This window comes from Mustela lutreola, chromosome 2 (assembly GCF_030435805.1).
Source record: "Mustela lutreola isolate mMusLut2 chromosome 2, mMusLut2.pri, whole genome shotgun sequence".
NCBI lineage: Eukaryota > Metazoa > Chordata > Mammalia > Carnivora > Mustelidae > Mustela > Mustela lutreola.
Genome location: NC_081291.1, coordinates 32,063,694 through 32,090,438, shown reverse-complemented (window position 1 = coordinate 32,090,438; position 26,745 = coordinate 32,063,694). Strand labels below are relative to the sequence as shown.

The 26,745-nt window shown below is 40.1% G+C and overlaps 1 protein-coding gene across 2 annotated transcripts in view; it reads right to left on the bottom strand.

The window, feature by feature from the left end:
* ATXN7 (ataxin 7) overlaps window positions 1-26,733 on the bottom strand; it is a 138,000-nt gene extending 111,267 nt beyond the window's left edge. The window contains exon 1 of one of the 2 annotated variants that reach the window (XM_059161416.1): window positions 26,571-26,733. The gene's annotated coding sequence lies outside the window, so the exon portion shown is untranslated. Of the gene's footprint in view, window positions 1-26,054; window positions 26,217-26,570 lie in introns of those variants that run through there. The other variant, XM_059161419.1, reaches the window with a different exon arrangement.
* Between the last annotated feature and the right edge of the window lie 12 nt (window positions 26,734-26,745).

The following is a 26,745-nucleotide window of genomic DNA, read 5'->3' as shown; positions in this document are numbered from 1 at the left end:
TCTTCATCTTCCAAAACATACAATTAGACTAAATTTCCCAATAACCATTGCAGGAAGGCCTAACTATGTGAGCCCTTAAAATATGAAGAGAAACATTGGGATCCATTTCTAGGCTGGATCCACATAAACCTCCTTGTTTTGATTCTTAGCCTCTCATACGCTAGGCTGGTAAAACAGAGAGGGCTCCAAGTCCATAGGTGGGCAGAGCCACAAAACTTCGCCCCTTAATGACTGGGTAAAACAAGAGCCTCCTTGCCAAACTACACTGAGCTATGACTTGAGTAAGAAATGAACATGTATTTTATTATACTACTACAGTTTTGTGTAACAAACAGTCAACCCACCCTAATACAGTATTAGTGCTGTTGCTATTATTACAATTTTCATTATTAACAGTACGGTTATGATTTATTGAAAGTGTACTAACAGGCAATATATATAATAAGGCTTTTACTTACACAGTTTATTCATTTCTCACTATGAGGTAGGTATCATCTGTATTTTACAGGTGACACAACCAAGGGTCAGAGATCAATAATCTTTTCATCCTCTGAACAACTACAGCACTCAAAATCTGAAGGATTTACTTGGTAATTACTTATGGATTGCCTTATTATATATGTTGCATTGATAAGTTGAGCAATTTTCACTCCTGTAATTAACTGATTTGTCTTCTATAATTTCTTCTTATAATTGGTTTTCCTCATCTGGATAGAGAGCTGCTAATGGGAGAGGTAGGTTTTATATTCTTATATTCCATATCACTTCACACATTGTCTCATGAATATGCAAATTAATATATTCTTTAAATTACCTACTTATATATAAATCAGCATATATATATATATATATATATATATATATACACACATATAACTTCAAATATGTGTATATGTAACATATACATTCTGTTTTGAGCAGCAGGCCTCTTAAGTAAATCTGACCAAGAAAATTGACTTACTTGCTATGGTTACTTAATACACTTGGTACAGTGCCTGGCATACAGCTGATAATCAATAAATGATTGCTTCCCTTTTCCCCTACCCCAATGGCTATTTTAAGTACAATGATACACTGCTTGAAGAAAACAGGGATGATCAGAAGAAAAATGTTTAAGTGGTGGGGCACCTGGGTGGCTCAGTAAGTTAGGTATCTGACTTTGGCTCAGGTCATGATCTTGGGGTCCTGGGATCTAGCTCCCTGCTCAGCATGGAGTCTGCTTCTCCCTCCACCTCTGCCCTTGCCGCCCTGCTTGTGCTCACTGGCTGGCTCCCTCTCCCTCCCTCTCTTTCAAATAAATAAACAAAATCTTAAAAAAAGAAAGAAAGAAAAATGTTAAAGTGGTAAAGTGGTAGGTAGAGGTTGTTTTAACTACAAAGAATAATTTCCTATGGGGAGGAAGGCTGTCTAAAATGTTAGGAGCTACAGTCAAATAAAGATCATTTGCCAATTATAATAGTATTTCATTTATGAAAAATCTGCTTTGACACAACTTCCAGGAACATGAATTCTGGGCAAGCCAAGGAGAGAGTGCTCACACCCCTCCTTCACTGCCAGGGAGCTGCAAAATGGTGCCTGGGGGCTCACCTTCTATTTGCTCAGTTACATAGGTCTGGCCACATGGGATTCCCTAGAGCCACCGTATCATTTGTAATGAAACACTAATGTGTCCTCCTACAGCTCCTAGCATAATTTTTATATTTTGTTAGAAAACAGCATATTGTCATCTAAGGAAGATCTGTTCCCTCTGAGATGGGTTGTTCCCATCCTTCATGTACCACAGGACTCCATTTCCTGCTTATGCCAGTATTAACATGATGAAGACACTGACCTTCATATGTTACATTTCACACTAACCACACACAGGAGGTCCCTGACTTAACAATGTTTTTTGACTTAATGATTTTTCAACTTTACAATGGTGCGAAAGTAATACACATTCAGCAGAAACCACACTTAGCATGTTGGATTTGGATCTTTTCCCAGGCTAGCTATATGTGGTATGACACTCTCTCGTAATGCTGGGCAGCACCACAGCCCGAGTCAGCCCTGCAATCATGAGGGTCCACAAATGACAAAATTTACGACCATTCTGTACCCATAGAGTCATTCTGTTTTCACTATCAGCACAGTATTCAATGAATTACATGAGACAGTAAAATTTTCTTATAAAACAGGCTTTGTGTTAGATGATTTTGCACAACTGTAGGCTAATATAAGCAGGTTTAAGGTAGATTGGAGTAGGCTATGATATTAGCTGAGTTAGGCATTTAAAAAAAAAAAAAAAAAGATTTTATTTTTAAGAAATCTCTTTTGAGTGGAGCTCAAACTTACAACCCAGAAATCAAGAGTCCCATGTTGTACTGACTGAGCCAGCCAGGCACCCCGGGTTAGGTGGTTTAAGTGCATCTTTGATTTAACAATACTGTCAACTTATGATAGTTTATTGGGACATAACCCCATTATAAGCTGAGGATGATCTGTACAGCAATTCTCTGATCTTTCATTATCTAATTAACATAAATATTTAAACTACTATTTATTTAAATATCATGTTCCAAGGAGTTTTTCTTTGAAAAATTCTTTCAAGAAGAAATGAACATAAATGTGGCTCAGTTACTTTATTTGGTATAACTAAAGTATACATTTGGTTTTCTTATTCCTGCTTCATAAACAATTGCAATATTTAATTCGTTGATGGGATGGGCTTTTCCCGGGGTAATTTTCCCTTTAACTTTGCAGTACCATCTTTTAACTGTAGGCAAAAAGGTTAATGCAATAATCAGTTATTACATCAGCACATACGACTTTAGCTGCTGTTCAAATATAGCAACAGAGTATAGAATACCCAAGGCTAGAAAAGTACAGGTTTGAAAATTAGTGAATCAAACTCTGGACAACAACTTCTTTTAAAAAATAAATATATGTTTGGGGCACCTGGGTGGCTCAGTGGGTTAAACCGCTGCCTCCGGCTCGGGTCATGATCTCAGGGTCCTGGGATCGAGTCCCGCATCGGGCTCTCTGCTCGGCGGGGAGCCTGCTTCCTCCTCTCTCTCTCTGCCTGCCTCTCTGCCTACTTGTGATCTCTCTCTGTCAAATAAATAAATAAAATCTTTTAAAAATAAATAAATAAAAATAAATAAATTAATAAATACATGTTTTTAGGGGAACCTGAGTGCCTTAGTCGCTAAGCGTCTGCTCTCGGCTCAGGTCATGATCTCAGGGTCCTAGGATCAAGCCCACATCGGGCCCCTTGCTCAACAGGAAGCCTGCTTCTCCCTCTCCCACTCCGCCTGCTATGTTACCTCTCTCACTGTGTCTCTCTCTGTCAAATAAATAAATAAAATCTTTAAAAAATATATGTATTTTTTTAAATGTTTAACATTGATACTTTTTTTAAAAATAAGATTCTTTTTAAACTGCTGATTGAAAATGCCAATCTCAAAAGATCACATTTATGTATCATTCCCAAAATGACAAAATTATGGAATTACAGAACATTAGTGGTTGCCAGGAGTTAGGAGTTGTAAAGGTAACAAGAATGAGTACAACCATTAAAGGATAGCACAAGGGAGACTTCTGTGATTATGGCAGTGGTTATACAAGTCTGCATATGAGATAAAATGACACAGAACTACACATGTATTTTATACCAATGTCACTTTCCTGGTTTTGATATTGTGCTGTATAGATAAGAAAGATGCAACTGATGGGAGAAACTGGGTGAAGAGTAACCAGGTCCTCTCTGAACTGTCTTTGCAACCTGTGAATCTTTAATTATTTCAAAATAAAAAGTCAAAATAACTAAAAGTATGTTAGATTATAAACATATGTCACAGAATACTTTATGCAACCTTTTTTTTTTTTAAATTTTATTTATTTATTTGACAGAGAGAAATCACAAGTAGATGGAGAGGCAGGCAGAGAAAGAGAGAGGAAAGCAGGCTTCCTGCCGAGCAGAGAGCCCGATGCGGGACTCGATCCCAGGACCCCGAGATCATGACCCGAGCCGAAGGCAGCGGCTTACCCACTGAGCCACACAGGCGCCCACTTTATGCAACCTTTAAGATTAAATAAAACCCAAGCATGTGCGATTATTTTATCATCTGATTTTCCATTTTGTATACAAACTACCACGGATCTTAACAGGAGTTAAGGAAAGAGTAGAAATGGAGTAGGTTTTATAATTGGTTTTGTTGTCAGGATGCTTACTGTTCAATATTGACAATATAAGTAACATAAAGCACTTGGGCAGCAAGTATCTGGATGTCTTAACAAAGGACAAGTAGTATATAACGTTAAAAAAAATACAAACATATATTTAAAGGCTTATCTTAAAATCCATAAAGCCAGGACACCTGGGTGGCTCAGTCAGTTAGGTGTCTGCCTTTGGCTCAAGGTCCTGACATTGAGTCTCACAGTGGGTTGCTTGCTCAGCAGGAAGGTTCTCCCTCCCCCTGCTCTGCCTGCTCTTTGTGCACCTGTTCTCTCTCTCTCTCTCTCTCTCTCTCTCTGGGACAAATAAAATATTTTTAAAAAAGAAAGCAAAAAAATAAAAAATTGAAAGCCATTGGATGGTGTACTTGAAACCTAACTTAAAAATAAAAAATATATTTTGTGATTTCTTTTTTTTTTTTTTTTAAATATTTTATTTATTTATTTGAGAGAGAGACAGTGAGAGAGAACATGAGTGAGGAGAAGGTCAGAGAGAGAAGCAGACTCCCCATGGAGCTGGGAGCCTGATGCAGGACTCGATCCCAGGAATCCAGGATCATGACCTGAGCCGAAGGCAGTCGTCCAACCAACTGAGCCACCCAGGCGTCCCTATTTTGTGATTTCTGTATGCTAATGAAGATCCCACTGCACACATGATTATGGGTAATTTGCAAAATACATTATTTGACTTCTGTGATTACCCAACAAGAGATTCTTTTTTAGGTACACATGACAATAGTTTCTACAATTCAAACATCTCCCTAGCTAAATTAATATAGATTGCCTCAATATACCAATAATAAATAAGAGACAAAAAGAATTCCAGAAGCTGGGAGATGCAAATTAAACAAAGCCAGTACAAGTTATTTTCACCAGGGCTTCAGACAGAAATCTTTTTATTACTGATTAAATGTAACATTCTGGGACTACATCAAAAACATGACTCTCTGATTCCATGTATCTCACACCTAATCTGGCTCAACACTGGCTCATCATAACTCAGAATCTAAAGAGAGGCTGGCAGCACTTCATAAATACCTTCCTGTTCACTCCTTTCTACAGTGATGCAATTTGACCTACATTTCCAGTGCCCATTGAAACTTCATAGGAGGGGGAAGAGGAGAGTTTTTCATTTCTCCTACCCTCTGATTAACTAGGACAGTAAATGCCACTCAAGGGACTGCTACCGGGCAGAAGCAAAGGGGAAAACAAAAGTCATGCCGGTAGGAAATTCCACAGGAGAACATTTAAAATTCCTGCATTCTCTGATTCTGCAAACAAACTGTCATGGCTTTACAAGATGACAGCAAAGAAGAGTTGCCCCAGATTACACCATAATCAGCCTAGGACACCAAGGGCTTTTATTTACTTCAGGCTCCCAGCATGATGAAAATTAAACCTGAACTAGAGACTCTTGTCCTTGCCACCGTCTTTTTGTAAAAATAAGCTTTAAAAAAAAAAAAAAAAAAAAAAAAGCTTTTAATTTTAGAATGATGCTAAGCTTACAGCGTGCTCTACACTTCAAATACTATACATTGTTCCTATTTACCCTATACCCCATTTCTCCTATTGCTAACCTCTCCTGTTAGTATGCTACATTTGTCACAACTAATGAACCAATACTGACCTATTTATCTTAAATGAAGTCCCTACTTTATTCAGATTTCCTTAGTTTTTGCCTAACATCCTTTTCTGTTCCAGAATCCCATACAGGATATCACATTACATTTAGTTGTCACAACTCTTTACCCCTCTTTGAGACTGTGATAGCTTCTCAGACTCCTTTTCTGATGACCTTGACAGCAGTTTTGAGGCGTTCTAGTTAGATATTTTATAGATATTTTATCTCAATTTTCCACTGGGTTTTTCATAATCATAATGGGATTAACAGATCTGAGGAGGAACACCACAGAGATAAAGTGCCATTCTCATTACATCATATCAAGTATACATTATCATTGTTCATGCTAACTTGATCAGCTGGCTGGGGTAGTGCCTGTCAAGTTTCTCCACTATAAAGTTCCCCCCCCCTTTCCATACTATGTTCCTTAGAAGGATGTCATGAAACACAGCCAACATTTTAGGGATGGACAGTCATGTTTCACCTCCTTTAGGAGGATTTTTGACAAAAATCATTTGGAATTCTACACATGGAAGATTTTATCTATTCTCTCCTATTAGGTTACATATCCAATCATTTACTTACATCAGTATGGACACACAGATATCTCTTTTTTATTAATAATTTATATTTTTATATATTTATATTGACATTATTACAACATATATTATATGTATAGTATATCTTTTATTTATATTCATTTTCTATCTTGGGTTACGATTTAAAATTATGCTATTTAGTTGTTTAAACTGTCCCAGCTTTGACCCACTAGGAGCTTTCAGGCGCCTATGTTCATTTGACATACCCCACTACTGTGTGTTTTGTGTTTTGTTTTGTTTTGTTTTAGCACTTTCATGCTTTCTGGCATCAGAAGATGCTCCAGGCCCATTTTGTTTATTCCCTGCCCCAGCCATAGAATTAAGTCATGTCTGGTTCCTTTTACTGGAGAATGGAATTAGAAACCAAGGTCTGGGCACTGGCTCTTAACATAGACATTTAGTTTTACACTTTAAAATTTCTACATACACTATTTCTATAGTAAATTAACTCCTCAGTAATATCTTCATGTTGTGGTAACAATATATAAATCATAAAGAGGATGTTTAGTAATCAAACTGCTATCTGACCAGCCACCTTTCAGGTTTGGTATGTCCAATAAATGCCTTATCACAATAAAGTTCCTCCAAAAAAAATTAAGATTTTTTTTTTCTGTTACCGGGGAGGAAGAGGAATCTAGATTTAAATACAGCATGCTTGCTCTTCTATGCAAAAGGTCTCCTTTCTTCCTCCATAACCATAAAATGCTGCCAACACTGAATTGCCTAAGCTAAAAGAAAATACAAATATTTGTCAGATCTGGCTTTGAAATACGTTAGTGATGAGTTATGACAGCAGCTATACCTTCTTATTTACAGTTGTTTTATTTTAATCTTACACATAGTTTTTCTTCACTGAAACTAAACTAATTAGCCCAACACAAGGACAGAGCCAGGAGTTTCTTGGGCAGTGAGGGCACCTAGTGGGAAGCAAAGAGATTTCTGTAGATAATAACTCTACAGACAGGAGTTAATCCCCTGCAACACACACAGGAAAATTTGTCACCTCAGACTCCAACTGTTAATCTGTGTAAACACACCATGCTAATAAAATCTTTGGTGACCTCAGATTTGTTTTTTGGATTTTTTGTTCTGTTTTGTTTTAGTAGAAAAAAGGCTGGGGCCAGGCCCTAATACTGCCTTTCTCTGTCATCTTTTTCTCACTCAATTTGATTTAAGATTTACAGTCAATAAACATTTCTTGAGCCTCTACTATGTACTAGGCAGCACACTATGCCTGGTGCTGCCAATTAATCCAATAGATTAGAAAAACAATTAAGAGCCCTGTTTCCATTTTCACCTCCCAGGGGAGCTGCTGAAATTGCTGGGAAATAAGTCAGCCTATTACAATGCTAATGGCACAAAATGGTTTGGAGAAGCACATGGTTTAATGTCTACTTCTACAGTTGTCTGGTGTCAACACCTCAGAAAGATCCTAACTTCCTTATCTGTAAAACAGACATAATCAAACTCACTTCCCAGGGATAACGCATGGAGAGCACAGCCCTGGCATACACAATGGGTTCTACAAGTATTAGACCATTTCACATTTTGCATTTCATCATAAACACATCTAGGAAACAGCAGGACTACCCCAATAAGATGATTCATTCTTTTTTTCATTGACAATTTTATTATCTTTGTAAACACTAAAATCATGATCTTTAAAAAAAAAGAAAGAAAGAAAAAAAGAAAGTCAGTTACTGTGTCCCAGTCAACCTGTTTTTGATAAATAGACAATGCACAAAGAGTCTTCAAGAGGCATGGCCAGAATGGATAGGAAATATGTATTAATAAAAGAAGCACCTAACACTGCCTGAAAGCTTATTTTGTGCCAGACACTGTGTGGATGTTGTACAAAAAGCCTATAAGGTACACATTTTATTTTATTTTTTTTAAGATTTTATTTATTTATTTGACAGACAGAGATCACATGTAGGCAGAGTCAGGCAGAGAGAGAGAGGGAAACAGGCTCCCCGCTGAGCAGGAAGCCTAATGCGGGGCTCCATCCTAGGACCCTGGGATAATGACCTGAGCTGAAGGCAGAGGCTTTAACCCACGGAGCCACCCAGGCGCCCCTGAGGTAGACATTTTAATTATGTCTAGTTTCCAAATAAGAAACTGGGGCTATAGAGGTGAAGTGACTTGGGTGAGGTTGCTAATTCCTTTCTTAAACACTACTGTGTTGGGTGCTACAGTGGAATGAAAGAGCTAAAATGCTTCCTTTGCTAGAGAGATGCAAAAATGGGAGAAAGGCTATGGACACTTTGGCCCATAAAGGGGACTCCAAATTGGGATCTGTTACCGCCAGAATATTTTCAATAAATAAAACTCATTGACATTTCCCTACAGTGTTTTACAGCAAGTAGCAACTGCTGGGCCTGGCCTGCAAAACTCTTCACCCTCTGGCCCCAGTTCTTGCCTTGGGGCATATTATTACACACTGCTTCTGGATCCAGCTAACTTCTTCAGGACTCCGTTTAGAAGTCACTTACTTACCCTTTCATCTAAATGGAGTTAATCCCACACTCCAATTCCCCAAAACTGGTTTAAGCCTGCTTCTTCATGAATGTCAATATCCTCAGAATGGACAAGCACCCTCCTGCCAGGTATCAAGGACCTCCCCTACAGGTCTTACCCCCAGGACAATTGCATAAAGGTACAGAGAAGAGCAATCAGTTTTTGAAATTAAAGAGAGCAGGATTTAAATCCGGTTTTCTGCTTATGAACTATTTACCTCAACCAAGTCATTTCACCTCTACGATTAAGTTTAATTGAGGAGGTAACAAAAGCACAGTGCCTAGCACATACTAAGTGCCATTATCATTATTATCCCCATATTACATGAAAAAATTAAACTCCGAATTAACAACACACCAAAAGCCACCAAGAGGGTGAGTGGTAGGGGTCTAGGCTAAAAGCCAGTTCTTTTTCCTTCTTTCTACAATTTACTGAGCACCATTATTAAACACCATGCTTGGCACTGAAGACAAAGCTGTGAAACAGACAGGTACCCAGCTCTCAAAGTACTTATACTCTGGTGATGAAGACACCCATCAAACATTTACACTAATAAATTTAAGTGTTTGAGGGAGAAGAGAAAAGTGCCTGGTTAAATACAGGTTTTAGAACAAGTAGTAAGATCCCTGGATTTTATCTGAAAGGTCAAGGAAGGATCCTGTGAAGAGGTAGCATTTAAACTGGGAGCAGGAGGCAAAAAAGGTGTTCTAAGATGAGGGTATAGCTGAGACCCGAGGCAAAGGATATCTCAGGAGAAAAGATTCTAGTAAGTATGGCTTGACTGAAGAACTAAAAGGTCAGAGCACCTGAGGAGGCTGGAGATAGAGGTGGGGCCAGATCAGAGGACCACAGAAGGACATGGTAAGGATTTTGAATACCATCCAGCCTGAAAGTATTGGGAAGCCACCAAAAGACTGTCTGCTCTTGATGAAAGAGTATGAAAAGGTTAACTAATCCCAGCTCTTGGAGTTCAGGGCCTTTTGGTATCTTTATCATCTATATTTCTAACACATGCCAAGTGTAAACTTTTAATAAATATTTGTGAGATTGGAAAGAATCGCTGATAAATACAGATTAAACCTCTTCTCCCTCTTATAGATCTCACAGCTGATGCTTCTATTCAAGGACCTATCACTGATTACTATAGTTGGATGTAGACCTCTCTCTTCACTGTTTAGTCTTAAGTTTCAGAATCAAGTAAGCATTATTTGTACATTTCTCAATGCCTAGTGCTCAATCAATTCATGGATTGAAACAGACCCTCTTTTAATAGCTTAAAATCTTTTCTTATATTTCTAGATTGGTTGAGTAAGAATTTTCATGCCATTTTATCCACCTTAGTTAAACAGATCTGAAGGGATAATACACAGGGACTTAAAAGAAAAAGTTCCACTTTCCTTTTGCAACTTAAAAAAAAAAAAAAAAAAAAAAGATTTTCTTTTTAAGTAATCTCTACACCCAACAGGGTCTTGAAATCACAGCCCCAAGATCAAGAGTTGCATGCTCTAAGGACTGAGCCCGCCAGGGCATTCTGGCAGCTTACAACAAAAAACCTTCACCAATGTGGGATTAAAAGTACAATTTTTGTATTTTAGGATATATCACTTGTACAGTTCACATGCATATTTTTTTAATCTTAGTTTAATTTTAGTCAAGAACAAAATGCCCCAACAGGTCTTTCAGTGGTTTTCCAATTCTTCTGAGAAGGGTTCAGATTATTTCTTTGAATAATTAATCTGATATGGGTAGGATAACTGCTTGGACTATTTCTATTAAAAGATTACAACTGAGTCATAATCAATAGTTCACCTGCTTTAAGGTTTATTCCAGGACTTCAAGAGATGAGAATGATGCGCTAACATGAGGAAAGTGCAATTACGCATAAGTTACTAGGGTGTGCTAGTAACTCTCCATTTGATAGTCCCCTCCCCATGGCTATACCAATTTTCAACCACTCTGGCCCTGCTCTGTGCCCCCAAAGACTTGGCCTTTATGGGCAGAATCACTGGGTTAAAGCAAGCAGGCCTCCAGGTGAGTCTGGCCAACTGAAGGCACCGGAAGAAGATCAGAGAGAGAGAGAGGAAAGAAAGTGGGGGAGTACTGCTTCCTTATTCCCTCTCTGCTCTTGGCTACACATTCAGGCATCAGCTGAATCCTCCAGGACCCCCCCCCCCCCCCCCCCGCGGCTCCAGCCCTCTCACTAAACTCCAGTAAAGCTAATTCTTCTTTGCTCCTTTGGACCTAACAGTGATAATGGCTTTCCATCGCGCTTGGTTCCATAGATGACGGGAGACACACTGTCACCCATAACTCCGGCATTCCTCTGAAAATAATCCTTTCATTAGTCTCCAGAACCATCTCAATGAGCCCTGTTTCTTGCCCGACCTAAGTATTCAAACCATAGACTTGTAAAACCAGCAATCTCCCTCTTTTGCATATAGCAGTTATCATCACAATGGTTGCGCATCTTCCAAAGCAATTCCTTCATACCAAGCACTGCATGTAAGCTCTTAAAATTCTCAGGCAGAAATGACCCTTTTAAACTGGTCAGTGCAGGAGAACACAGGCAGGCACTCCTGAAGGACAGCTGGCAGAATGGAGAGGCTGACACAATTCTCTAGGCGGGAGTCTGTTACATGTCAAGAATAAAACGTTTACAAAGAGATGCTACTTCCTCCTACTTCTCCCTGGGTTTCCTCTCACCAAGGGCATGGGATCAAAGCCACCATTGTATTTTCACACAGAACACCAAGAAGTTGTATCACTGCCTGGGGAAGCCGTCCTGTGTGTCACTTCACTTTGCTAGTTTCTCAGACCTAGGGATCTGCTTACCACTAGGCCAAGGAACACAGAAAAAGAGCCAACCATCTTGTATTACCAGCCACCTGCCCATCTTTCCTTCTTTCTCTCTTTCATCCCAGGATAAATTTTTCTTCTACACTAAGACAAAAGATGAGCAGGATGAGAAAATTCTCCTTTGTGCAGCCTTGCCTGTCTCTTTAACAGATCTGACCAGATTAGCACTTTTCTTTTCCACAGGAGAGGACTGGCATATGCTTATACCATAATCTGCTCTGAGCTCCTTCGGATTTTTCTTTTATCAAGTTGACTGGATTTGAGGTTAGATGTTAACTGAAATCACCTGGGAGTGTCTAACCGCTCCACCTTGTTCTCACTTAGTACAAATAACTGAAGGTGACTCTATTTCTGAATATTGAGACATTCTTTTGAGTGAGAGCCAATTTAAAGAATTCTTCAAGGGGCTGAAAAGAACTGAGGTGGCTTAGGAGCTCCTGGGTGGCTCAGTTCGTTAAGTGTCTGCCTTTGCCTCAGGCCAGGATCCTGGGGTCCTGGGATGGGGCCTGGAGGCAGACTCCCTGCTAGGTGGGAGTCTGCCCCCGCCCCTGCTCTTGCACTCTCATGCACAATGCACGCACTCGCTCTCTTTCCCCCTCTCAAATAAATATATAAAATCTTAAAAAATAGAAAAATAAAATAAAAATTTAAAAAGAACTGATGTGGCTTATTCAATAAGCTACTCCACCAAAAACTCCAAATGTCTCCCTCTGCAACCAGTAGACACTCAGCTTAACAGAGTTGCTAAAAGACAGATAGACTATAGTCTACAGAAAAGATGATCTGCCTCACTTCAGCCAAGGCTAGCTAAAGGGCAAGATAGCTCTCTTCTCCCATCCTGGGGTTGTGCGGGGGGAGATGCCCCTCTCCTCTGCTCTTGGCAATACCTGAGAGGCATTGAGACTAAAGAAATTTGGTTCACACTACATATACATTTCTACCACTCATTATCCTTCCTTGTAAGCATTCATTCCAAAGGTTATTTAATAGGATACCTCTATAACTAGCTGCGTGGATCTATATCAAATATTAGTAGTGGCATCTTTGGGTAGTAGAAGTATGAGTAACTGTTATCTGCTTCTGTGTATTTGTGAAATTTTCCAATTTTTCTACAAACACCTGTTTTTTTCTTAGCAGTTTCCTGTTCTAAGAGGAGATTAACAAGTCAAACACTTGATTTTGCAATCAGGACAAAGTTATTAAACAAAACTTTGCAAGCATTCAGAAGTTTCAGCTTTCTATGAATACCAAACTTATGTAATTCTTTGTTTTATGGAATTCATTTTTTAACTTTTTGTTTTTATTATGTACTACATGAATATACTGAATAACCTTCTAGAATGGGTAGATGAACAGAACCAAGTTACTCTTCGTCAGTCAGGAAAATGCTTCCTTAACTAATATTCTCCAAATCCTCTGACGCACAGTAATGATTAACTATAGAGACACGCCTATCTCTTTTCATCAAACTCCTCTGACAGGGATAATAGGAAACCCTTTTTTCCTTGCCCCCCCTTACTGAACCTGTAGTTGTGCACCAGGGCGATGAGGGGGTAGGGGCAGATGGCAAAGCACAGTAACGATACTGATCCCGGGCAGAATCTCGAACCACATCAGACCATGGTCACCAGGGCCAACCTCTTCCTTCCCAGAGCTCTAAAGGTGACCCAGCCTCAGCCCCTTCCTGATAGGCTCCCCGCCCCCCGCTTTTTTTTTTTTTTTGAAGATTTTTATTTATTTATTTGACAGAAAGAGATCACAAGTAGGCAGAGAGGAAGGGAAGCAGGCTCCCTGGTTGGAAGAGAGCCCAATGCGGGCTCCAAGACCCCAGGATCATAACCTGAGCCGAAGGCAGAGGCTTAACCCACTGAGCCACCCGGGCAACCCCCCACCGTTTTAATGGAATTCTTAAAACTCAAAATCAAAATATATTTTTTAGTTTTTCTGTATTTTAAGATTTTCAATACATTTTATAACTTCTGTTTTAAAATTAAGAAACTACTCAAAATGTGAAAAACAGGAATACTAGATTGAACATGCAATCTTTTTTCTAGTACACATCACAACCTTAATTTACATCATTTAGACTCTTCAGGGTAGAGTTTACTATTTTCATACACTTCAGTACTAATTCAGTTTTTTTTTTTTAAAGGAACTGTTTCTATAAGAACACCACACAGATGATATTGTATGTAGTTAAAAGGTTAAGAGACTACAGATAAAAAAATAGACTGGTGTTTCTTCCACTTACAAATGCTAGCCAATAAAAACTTTCCAGTCTACAGCTGATTAATGCTTGACACCAGATCTATGGAAAGGAAAGCTAATCGTTGCTGGCTATTAGCTAAAGCAAGAGACACACTAAGAAACCTGCCTCCTATCACATCGTGACTGCTGTTTACTGGGACAACTGATTTTTCAGTTTAGCTCCATTATAGTTCTAAACAGAAAACTGGAATACTATCTTCTCTAGTAGCTACTGTTCTCATAATCTGTAATAGCTAAACATGTGTTACTGTCTTATAGTGTTGAAATATATTCACAGGAATCCTGAAAACCATAAACATTTTTACTAGCTTCAGGAAGCTAGTAAATTTGAACAAGTGATTCCATTTAAACTGTCCTAATGTAATGGCAAATGGTCTCTTTTCTAACTTCGATTTCCAAATGATTTATAGTTATAACTACAGAACGATAATAATAAACAGGATGGGTAGTGGAGGAGCTGTGAAGAGAGTCTTACATACTTCCTTTTAGAGCAACTAAGAGGAGCTATGCTCCAAAACACTAAAAATGTCTTTGTGTTCAGAACATTAAAACTTAAAAACAGCAAAAAACAAAGCTAAAGAAGTCAAACACTTAACAGCATGAGCAAAATATAAATATAAACAGATTTAAAAGTATGTATTTTTCTTTTTAGTTTTTTAAGATTTACTTGAGAAAGAGAGAGAGAGGGGGACAAGCAGACTCTGTACCTAGTGTGGAGCTTGATCCCACAACCCTGAGATCATAACCTGAATGGAAATCAAGAGTCTAATGCTTACCAACTGAGCCACCCAGGCACCCCAAGTATGCACTTTTCAACGAAGAACTATGCTAGCACTTTCTCAGGATTAAGTTCAAGGATTCTGAAGGTTTCAAAATGCCTGCAAAAAGGAGACCATGAGACAAACTAGAAATGCAAGAGAAATAAAGACAGTTTTTGTCTAGTATTAAGTGTTAACATGTTTAGGAGCTGTAGAAATCAGCACCTGAAATAAATTAGAAAAAGACAATTTAAAAATTAATGTTAAATGTTGGGACAAGGTTCTACAAGCTACAGAAAAGTCGAGATGTCTCTATTTACAAAAAGTTCTGGCCAAATAAGAACTACCGTATTAACACTGTGATCACATTAATGGTTCAGACTATAGTGAAACTTTACAAGCAAGGGGGAAGGGCCTAACATGCAACCCTATTGTTAACAGAACCCTGTCTAGAGACCCTAATTAAACAAAAGTGTCAAGCACTCCTCTCAAAATCCCTTGTAGTGGTGGGCCTAAACAGCGGAAAACAGAGCAGACCATTAAAAAGAAGAGTCCAGGGGTTGGGAAGACAAGTGACTACACCACAAGGTGGTAATTACACCGTGGGGAAGTAAGAAAGGCCAGACTGAAGGGCTCCAAGAGGTACTTCAAAACCAGCTAATCATGGCAAGAAGAGTTGGGACAAACTGGCTTCTCATCTGGCTATCTGTGGGGACATAAAAAGAGGCCAGGCCTCCAAAGCAAGAATAAACAAAAGTGGCAACTAATGGCCAAGGTGACGACTAGATACCTCCATGACACACCCATGTCCCAACATATATTCCAATATATCCCATCTCCAATTCAGCCCAGAAACCTAAGAAACCAGAAGAGACTTCTCCAACTGGGAAACCAGTGTTCTTGAACCATTTGCAGCAAAGGCACAGGTAGTCAGAATACCCAGGTTTTCCTGCCAACAGTCCTATGTTGCAGGGGAAATTGCTTACCTCTTCTAAAACATATGCTCAGCTGAAAATTAGGGAAAATATCCTTGTCTTTGACTTCAAAAGATTAAAAAAGATAGTAGATACATGAAAATGCTCTGAAAAAATCACTGTATTTGCACAACATTTTAGCACTAGAAACATGGGTTAATAACTAACGGCTATATAAATGTAGGTTGTTCCTTTGACCCATAAACTGTAAAGTCAAAAATATTCATTTTTAAGTATTAGCAAGGTTACAAAGAAAGCCACTAGACACCTGGAGAAGACAGAAAAACAGAAGCACGGCAGTGTGGGAACATTTAGAGCAGGAGCCAATAACTGAATTTATCTTACTATGCACTAGGTAAAACTGTTCCTAACGGAAACCCTGTTACCAATAAATGGCTAAATTATAAACCATAGCTCATATGGTTTTCTTTTAAAAATCAGGGAAATGGGGTGCTGGCTGGCTTAGTTGGTTAAGCGTCTGATTTTTTATTTCAGTTCAAGTCATGGCTTTAGGATCATGAGATCGAGCCCCATTTTGGACTCACATGAGGCACGGAGCCTGCCTGAAGTTCTCTCTCCCTCTGCCCCTTGCCCTCCCCCCTCTAAAATAAGTAAATCTTTAGAAAATAAAAATAGTAAAAATCAGGGAAATTATAGAAAAGAGCACTATGTAAAAAAATGGATAAATGTTATTGTCCTTGGAATGATAAGCACTTATTAGTAGAAACGGAAATAGATGGCGGAGTTACAAAAGTTTTCTCAAACTGGGGCTTAAGAACCTTTAGAGGCATGTGGGGTTAAGAGGGAAAGGGGTGAACCAGGAGCCATCAGCATATTGCAAATAGTAATGTGATCAATATGCACACAGCAGCTTGCACGAAAGTTCAGATAGTGGACATCTGTTGGGTTTTATCAGCCCCGCATTCACTCCCCTGCTGGGGAATAAACCGCACATACCCCCACCACTGCCCCCCCCACCACCAGTAGGTACTTTCTTGGTGAAGCAGGAAACAATGCACCTTCCCAGACCCAAGTTGACCCTAAGAGATACACTCTCAGCAGAGGGTGGAGTTATGAAGAGTTGGGAAGGTTAGTAAGGCCAGCACCCTGTGAAGACTGTGTATTGAGGCCTGCTTCTTCAGCTCTATTGTCAATTCAGGGAGCTATACCACATCCTTTCAGTAACCTCTGTTTTTGCTTAGGGTACTCCGATTTTGTTTCCACTACTTACAACTGAAGACTTTTAGCTGATTAGCTATTATTTTCAGTCAAGGAGAATCTATTTTCTTAAAGATTTGGGAGGTAAAATTTGACAAGTAATTTTAAAATATTAGTTTTATGGTGAAACAAAGGGATGTATCATGGAGTAGAATACAGAATTCATGTAAAATTTTAAGACACTGGATTTTTCTTTTGAGATTCCTAAAGATATGCTCCCCGCCCCATGCAAATTTCTTGAGCAATGGATCTAAGCACTGGTTCAGGGATAAACTTTTCATGACTTTTAGGATCTGCCCCTAACTAGGTAAAAGATCTAGAGCAAGTTACATCACCTCCCCAAGGCTCACTTATCACAACTTTAAAATGGGAGTCATAACTGTACCTACTTCACAAAGCTGTTATCCCAAAAGATAACACAGGGAAGCACTTACCACTACGCCTCACCATAGAGTTTATCAGTCATGGGTTAAAGGAGGGTTAATACACAACAGCAAAGGGCATACTATTCCCAAAGATGATCACAACAGTATTGCTGCCCACTGCCCGGTAACCCACCCCCCCCCCCAACTGCTGTCAGCATGACTTACGATAATGTACTTTCCAGCATCTTCCATCAAAAGGTGGTACCTACTTTCAGTCCTTGAATCTGGACAGGGGTTGTGGTTTGCCTTGACCAACACAATGTAGCTGAGTGACCCTGTGTGACTTCTAAGCCCATACCTCAAGAAGCCTTGTAGCTCTCACCTTGAAACACAACATCTCTGTGTGAGGATAACCCAGTCTAGCTGCTGGAAGAGATCGTTTGGTGGTCACAAGAGCTGTCCCAGCTAGATCCCGAGACCAATCAGCTCTGACAGGAGACTTCAGATGGTAACAGCCACATTAGGGACCTCAGGCTAAACGGGAGCAGTAGAAGAACTCTCCTGCCCTAATTTTGTGCAAATAAATGGTTATCACTTTAAGTCACAAAGTTTTAGAGTGGGTTCTTCTTACTCTGCAATATGTAATTGATAGGTACACTTCATCAATTATCATAGTATTTCTACATTTTTTTATTCCATGCATTTCCTAAAATTTCCTGCAAACAAACCCAAAGCCCCAGTGTTTGCAAATGAGTATGTCACAGCCAGATGGTAGTTATACTTCTCATTCTTCATGGCCAGGTCAATGTTTCTAATTTCATAGAACACTGAAATGTATCTCAGAACTTGGGTGTTTAGGGTAGAAAGTAAAACATATCCCCACACCAGAATAATTTAAGTGAAAATAAAGTGAAAAATTTCTAAAATTATCACAGGTACACCACAAGGATGCAGGTGCACTGAGCTGAGCTAAGACTGACAGAAAAAAAAAAGTGAAACAAAATTTCTATGATTCATTCAAATATTGGAAATCAGAACAGATTCTCCCTTTTAACAGTTTTTGCACCTGACATCTTCTTCCATATTACTTTAAAGATGACCAAAACCCTCTTTTAGAAGTTCACTATCACTGTCAAGAGGAAGGCTTGCTTAGGTCACCATGCATTCAACAAATATTTATGGAGTACCAACTCTGTAAAGACCAGTGAATTGTCAGCCCCTGAACACTTTTTCTGGTAGTGCACACAGAGATAGTACACTAAAGGGAGCATGGCTGATGACTAAGTGAACCTAGACGATACTCCTATCTTGGTCAAGGTACCAAGTCTAGTAGCTAGAGGGTTTAGGATGGTGAATGTGGCAAACAAGGCTCTGCCTTCATGCAAGCCTCTAGAAGGAGGGAAATATTAGCAGCCAATATTGTTATCATCCCTGTCATTATTATTATTATTATTATATTATATACCCTTATTTGTCCCACCACTTCTTCCTCCTTAGTTACTGCTAAGTATTTGGGACTCCGCTAAGCACTTGCTTCATTTAATCTTCACAACTTAGCAAGGCATTGCCTACATTTTCATTCATTCATTCATTAATCCATTCATTCATTCAGCTCTACACTCAATGAGGCCTGAATTCATGACCCCGAGATCAAGAGCTGCATGTGTGCTCTACTGACCGAGTCACCTAGGTGCCCCAGTTTTGCCCACATTTTACAGAGGAGGAGACGGAGGCCATAAATGGCTAAAAGTAACATAGACTGTAGTTAGTGGAGCTGAGGCTTTTAAACACTACACTATACTGTCTCCATACATATGAACTCCTTGTGATTTTACAGGAATCTCAATGGAGGAAAAACTTCCACAGCAAGAAAGAAGGCACAACATACTACCATGTAAATGTCTGTGTTTCAGTGAGTTTCTTCTGAAAGCTGTTATTTAGTCCTCTGTGGATTTTTTTTCTTTCTTGTTAGAAAAGTCTAAAAATATTCTTGCTTATTAGTAAAAGAGTAAACATTTCTAAGGTATATGAGAAAGCATATTTCATTTCTAATACAATAGAATATGAAGGAAATTAGCCATAGAGTTAATTAGCCACAAATAGGAGATATTTTAATTACTATATTTATTCTTCAATAGTTTTATTTTTTCCTGATTACAGAAGCACATGCTACATGAAAAGAAAAATTGAGAAAACCATTTTTTAAAAAATCACCCACAATCTTATTACCTAGAGATAACAAGTTCATATTACTCGATGTATATCCTTTAAGATACTTTCTTTTAGGTTTCTTAACCAGGGCTTTTTCCCACCTTTATTTTTTTTTTAATTTTTTAAAAGATTTTATTTATTTATTTGACAGACAGAGATCACAAGTAGGCAGAGAGGCAGGCAGAGAGAGAGAGAGGAGGAAGCAGGCTCCCCACAGAGCAGAGAGTCCAATGTGGGCCTGGATCCCAGGACCCTGGGATCATGACCCCAGCAGAAGGCAGAGGTTTTAACCCACTGAGCCACCCAGGTGCCCCTTTTTCCCACCTTTAAAAACAAAACAAAACAAACATTAAAATGGGCACCTGGGTGGCTCAGTCGGTTATGTGCCTGCCTTGGGCTCATGATCCCAGGCTCCTGGGATCAAGTCCAGCAACGGCCTCCTTCCTTGGCATAGAGCCTGCCTCTGCCTGTCCCTCCCCATCTTGTGCGCACTCTCTCCCTCCCTCTCTGGCAAATAAATAAATAAAATCTTTTTAAATATCGTTTAAAAAAAAATCACACATTATACCTATTCTCATGCTACCTTCTTTCTTTTAAACATCATTCCATGTCAACAAATATCAACCTGCATCAGTTTTTAAAAAGATTTAAGTATCTCTATTTCCAATGTGGGGTTCAAACTCACAACCCCAAAATTAAGAGTCTGCATGCTCTACTAACTGAGCTGACAAGGCACCCCTGCATCATCTTTTTACAGACTATACAGTATTTTACTGCATGGGTAGGTCCTTATGGACCTAATCAATCCTTTATTAATAGGCATTTGGATTACTTTCAATGTTTTGCTATTTTTAAAAAAATAGGGCAGTGAGCAGTCTGGTACACCCATCTACACACATGTGACCAATTCTTTAAGATAAATTTCTGGATGTTGACTTGCCATTTTATGACTCTGGGTGCATATTGCCCAAATTGTCATCTAAAAAGTATATACCAAGTTTACCTTTTAAAAAGGAAACGCTTAAAATTTAAGAGTAATAACATATTTTACTACTATCTACATACATTTTACTACATAAAATGGCATAATATTTTAAAAACAGCATCTTATCTCTAAATATCTAAAATAACTGATGTATAACCCTGATATTACGGTTTACATTTAGAAGGGGGAAGATTCTAAAATACCCAATAACTTCAGCATGTTTTGAAAAGTTACTCCAAAAAGAACATAGCTGCTGCAAAACAAGCAAATTAGTAGGGAATGTTAAAAGGCAGGGAGGCAAAAAATAAGCCAGTCAGTTACAGCAATTACCAGGTCACCAAACTGCATCCCATACAATGACCAAGAGGGAAGGGTCAAGAGATAGAGAAAGAAAAGGTGAAACTAAAAGGAGCAGCCCTCAGAGCTTCAGTGATGGCCAGATGAAATTACACACAGACATACACATCTACATGCTCTGTACACATCAATCCTGGAGCTAATCTCCAGGGGTTGGAGCACAAGAGGAATCTTTGTGTGCTTTTCTTAACCAAACATGGTTTGGTTTGGAAAGGGGGTGGGGGAGTCCAATTACAGATTTCCTTAAGGTAAGAGTGTCTAGTTAGCAGCCTGAGGGCCTAGTATCCATTATGTCCTTTCCAGGACAAGGGGAGAAGAGGAACTTGAAGCATGAGACAGCTCCAAAGGCATAGATTCCTTTCAAAACCATCATGCAGGACAGGGTTCAAACATCAAGTCTTATGGAAAACTGGGCAAGGTGAGAACACTTTTAGCAATAAATAAAACTTCATGGTGATATAACAATACATGTGCTAAGAAGGGAAGGCCACACATTATAACTAAGAACAACTAACCTGATGGGCAGTTTCATCCCAATGGGGAAGACAGGAGTCTTAGATAATGCTGCCATATCAAAAGCATGGAATACATGAGGAGGCAAAAGACAATCTGTATGCATTGGTAGGGGTGGGGTGAGGTGGGGTGGTATAGCTTGGTGAAGCCACAGACCTACAGGACTTAGGAGTCTAACATTCTTCCAGGAAAGAGGTCAGCCAACTTTGGCCTATGATCAAATCCATCTGCTGGCTGTACATATCACCAGCCCAGAAGAGCTTTAACATTTTCAAATGGTTCAAACAAATAAAAACTTATTTCATGGCACATAAAAATTACATGAAATTCAAGTGTCAGTGTCCAAAAAGCTTTGGTGGAACACAGCCATGGACATTCACTTATGTCTCTGGCTGCTTTCTAAATACACTGGTAGGGTTGCACAGGTGCAACAGAGAGATGGGGGGTGGGGGAAAGGGGATGCTGACAAACTGGAAAATATTTACTATGGTGTCCTTTCAGAAAGTTTGCTGATCTCTGTTCTAGGCCAAAAAATCATGGATGGATCACGGCTCCAAACCTGTGCACGCTTATTGGTTTGCCCCCCCCCCCCCCGAGAAAGTCAGGATTTAGACATAACCTGCCAGCCTAACAGAGAACACAACCCCACTGCCAAGAACAGCAGACAGGTCTAATAGGTCCTGCAAATGCTGGGCTACCTGCCCATGGTAACAAGAAAGATGTGGAAGGCTTTTATGTGTTGAAAACAGGATGATCCCTAAAGGTTTTTATGGGAATATTCTGAAAGAATATACTACCTTTTCCTTCAAAAAAGACAAGAAAGAAACCATCCTCAAGATGGCTACCACTTTTTTTTTTTTTTTAAGATTTTATTTATTTATTTGACAGAGATCACAAGTAAGCAGAGAGGCAGGCAGAGAGACCCAAAGGGAAGCAGGCTCCCTGCTGAGCAGAGAGCCCGCCCTGGGGCTCAATCCCAGGACCCTGGGATCATGACCCCAGCAGAAGGCAGAGGCTTTAACCCACTGAGCCACCCAGGCGCCCCGGCTACCACTTTTAAGCATTTATACTAGGGGCCTAGGATTGAGCAAAGTCTTTTGTTTTTATTATCTCATCTAATGCTCACCTCCTCCAGACTCAGGCTGGCTGGCTCAAGCTGAGCACAATCAGAAAGCTTAGGAAATGGGGGTCAAACCCAGTAAGAGCTTGCGTTCATACCACTACCCTACTCAAAGGCAGTAGGAATGAATGGTCACCACGAATAAATAAAAGGGAAAAAAAAGGCCACAGAAACAGTGGAAACAAGTTTGCTCTTATAGCCGTAAATATTACAAGTATTTTATTCATATCTCTCTTCTTACTCATAATTACCTTCTCTTCTTTCAATGCTTAAAGATAGGAAAATACAATTCAGTTCTTCCAGACTCTTTTCCCTGTTGAGAAAAAAAATCGATACAGGTACCCAACTGCGGAGGCATTTCAAAGATGCCAGAATTAGACAAAGTTACAGGTAGCTTCCACTAATGAAGTCCCTGGAGTACCTATGAGGGTCCCCAACACAAGGAGGTGAGTAAACACTTTCAGAGACAATGGGCTGGAAAGTATAAGGACAGTTTTTTAGTTTAAAATTTTCATTTAAATTGCAAGTGAAGAGCAGAAGTTAAATGGAATCTTATACAAAGACGCAGCTATGATACTGGCGGGCTGCTACTGTCTCTTCCTGCCCAGTACCCATGTCTTCACCTTTACCAAACACACTACCATCTTCCTTCAACTTTCTCCCGGATATCTACAAAGTAAGGATCACTTAATCCTAACTCATTTTTGAAAACCTAATCTTTTAAAAATGTTTCAACTTGTTAATATTTCCATTATTATTTGGGAACTAATATGTATCATTACCATGTACCATGTTTATACACGTTCATTCCTGTGTTGATCAGTGGTTATCGCATCTAGCTCCCAAGTCCTTAATATGGGCCATATGAGGAGAGGTTTTTTTTACACAGGAAACTTCATTCCTACTCCTTACACCTCTACTGTCACAGGTTTTATCCAGATGAGGAATTGGGAGGGTCAGGTAGGTAAAGTAGCTACAGTGAATGAAAGAAGCCAGATTTGAACTTGAGTCTGTTTTGATGAGACTCCCACCATGCTCTGCCGTTTGGCCAAGGCAAAAACACATTTTCTCAGAATGATTACTTCCCAGTCGCATTTCAGATTTGCTGGAGAGCCCTAAGAGAGTAGCACAGGGTGAACCATTTTCTCTAAGGGCTGGCTGTCAAGATCAGATCTCTGCTTATCAACCATCAATCTATCTGCTCTAAATTTTTTAAATTTAAAAACAGCCACAATGCACCCAGGACTAGCATGTCAAGCCCTTTATGTGTGTATATGGTTTATCAACTAACAGGCAATGCTTTGCTGTGGCAACAAAATGGAAGTGTTTTTGCACCTCTAAGACCACATGTCTAGGCTAAAGACAACTTTAAACAGAAAACACTGGGCACAAAGATATGTATTTCCTTTTTTCTTCCCTTTAAGGATTATTCTAACTCCCATTTTATTCAATAAGAACATAACTCTAACATTTTGGGGCTCTAGACCTCTTTTATAACACAACCACAGACTTTTTTCCTAGAAGGACACATATAAAAACAAAAAAGTTTGGTCACAACTACAGAGTTCAGGAGTCTCTCGAAGCCCATTCATGGACCCCCTAGAGGTCCAAAGACACCAGAACAACATTTGCTCTAAAAACATACTGCAAGAAATGTCTACATCATTTCATAGGACCAGGGTAAAGATATTAAAGCCAGCTCTCTCATCATCCTTTATCATTTCAAAAGGCTAATATTAAATAAACACTCAAATTTCTGTAACTAGACTCCCATAGTCTCCAAGAAACCAACAATCTAATGACATAAAATCACCCAATCTAAGATTATTTAAGTTCAAAGTCCAAATCCGTTTTGTTACAGCTCAGAATCTGCTACTTCTTTCTGCCTAAAGATTTCCCTATAAATGAAAGAAACATTAGTATGGCCTAAGGCTTGAGTCCTTCCTAGTTTAACATTCACAAACATATTAAGATATAATTATATGAAAAAAGACTACTAAAATTTACTAAAACATGTCATTTTACTATACATGATATGAAGAAAAGTCAATTAAGAGAATTCTTAAATGTTCAACACATAGATCTTTGTCAGGCAGAACCAAGTTAAATTGAGTAGCTGGCAAAGTAGATTTTTAAAAATTTCACAAAGGCTCAAATTTGGATGTGTTTCAAACCACTTGGATCAAGAACTTTCAGAAATGTTTATTTTTTTAGGTATCTCTCAAACTTTAAACTTTCAGATCTCTCCTTTTCTTACTGCTTTACAAAATTTCTTGCGTTGTCCACCATATTTTTAAGTTACAAAATGAACATATAAAAGTTTTTGTCCAGAACTCCATCTATGAATATGAGAGAGAATGTCTCGTGAAAATTTAACAGTTACAAGGGGTAGTGATACTCTGCTATAAACAAACTAAAGATTATTTTAAATCACTAGATACTGTTTCAAAACCATTATATGATAAGGTGAAGTAACAAGTAGTTTACACAGAACATCATTTCACCCCTTGACCATTATCTTTTATACAACCATCCCCACCAAAATGCAGTTGGGATATATAGATAATCAATGTACACTTCCAATCTACAGTGTATCGGACCTAAGATTTAAAGTAAGTCTCCCTTTGGTTAAAGTATTTTCTCTCCTAAAACCAAGAAAATGAACCAGGCCTGATGCCCATGCGCCCACAGAGTTTTAAGTCAGTATTATTTTAAGCCAAGACGGGCTTCACACCCTTGGGGAGGTCAAATTATAACTCAGAATCATCACTCAAAGTAATTTTTGGGGTTCTTTTTTTGCCTTTGTGCCAAAAATCAACGATGCTAATTCTTTTAGAACATTGCTGGAGTTTCGACTTCATACATGTGAAAAAATTTTTACATATAATATACCGATATCTAGTTAGAAGTTAAACACATTTCACTGCCATCCATTCGCATTTACAACTCTTTCCTCTTTGAAAGACCTAAGAGAAAACTGAGAGAATGAACCCAAGTTTCGCAAGGAACCAGAAAGAACCAAATCCAACCCACGAAACTGCTTCAGCCCGGATGTGAAGAGTCAGGGTACCCGGGGGGGGGGGGGGGGGGATAGAGGGGAGAAAGGAAAGCTGGAAAATAACTTTATGTTCAATAAATTTCCAAACCTGGGTTAAAACTCAGACGCTAACTGAATCTATCCCACTGGAGATCAAATCAGCTGTACTGGTTCTTGTTTCCTCTCGCCTCTCACCACCTATATGTTGCCATTTACGAGAAACTCATCGAAGTTGAATCAAAGTGACTTTTGGGAAGAGATGCCACTATGATCTCCACTGTGCTCCGGAAATGTGTAACTCTACACACAGGGCAACGTTACTCCTTCAGCACCAACCACCCCCCCCCTTCACTTTCAACTTCCCCTTAAGATGGGGACAATCACAGAGCCTTTTTTTTTTTTTCCTTGAAAATCAAAGAGGAAAAAAATAAATAAAGCACCCATCCAGATCACCGACGGGGGGTCCCGGCGTCCCGGGGGGTCGGCGGGCACCGCGCTCTCAGGTCGCTCCGACAACTCCTGCGGGAGGTCTCCAAGTTTCTCGTCCCCCTCGCGGAACACCCGCCAGAGCCAAGGAGGGAAGGGGGCGGCCCCAAGGGCCGGAACCGCGCGACCTGGAACCCGGGGCCTTTGAGGCTCGCAGACCGCGCCCGGCGCAAGGGGTGGCGTTCGAGACCCGCCCGGGTGCGCGTGGGCGCCAACTTCGCAGGGACCCTAGCACCGCGCCCCCTCAGTGCCCCTAGTCCTGAGCGCCTCCCGGGTCAGCCGGTCCGGGCGTCCCCGCCGTCCTCCCTAACCTCCCCCCACCCCAACCCCGCGCAATGAGCCCACCCCCAGTTGAGCCAGCTGGGATGCGGCGACGGGGACGACGGTCCCCTTCCCCGGGAAGGCGCGGGGGACCCGGAGCCCGGCGGCCCGCAGCCCCCGCAACCCCGGCGGCGGCCGGGCGAGCTCACCTGGCGGCTGGCTGCGGCCTCCGGGGCGGCCTCTGGGCGTGGGCCGGGCGGGGGCGGCAGGGGGGGCGGCGGGGGCCCGGGCTGCAGCCGGGGCCGCCGCCGCCCGCTGGCCTCGCCCCCCACACGCGCCGGCCGCGGCCGCCCCCGGGCAGTGTGGGGAGCGCGGAGAGCGCGG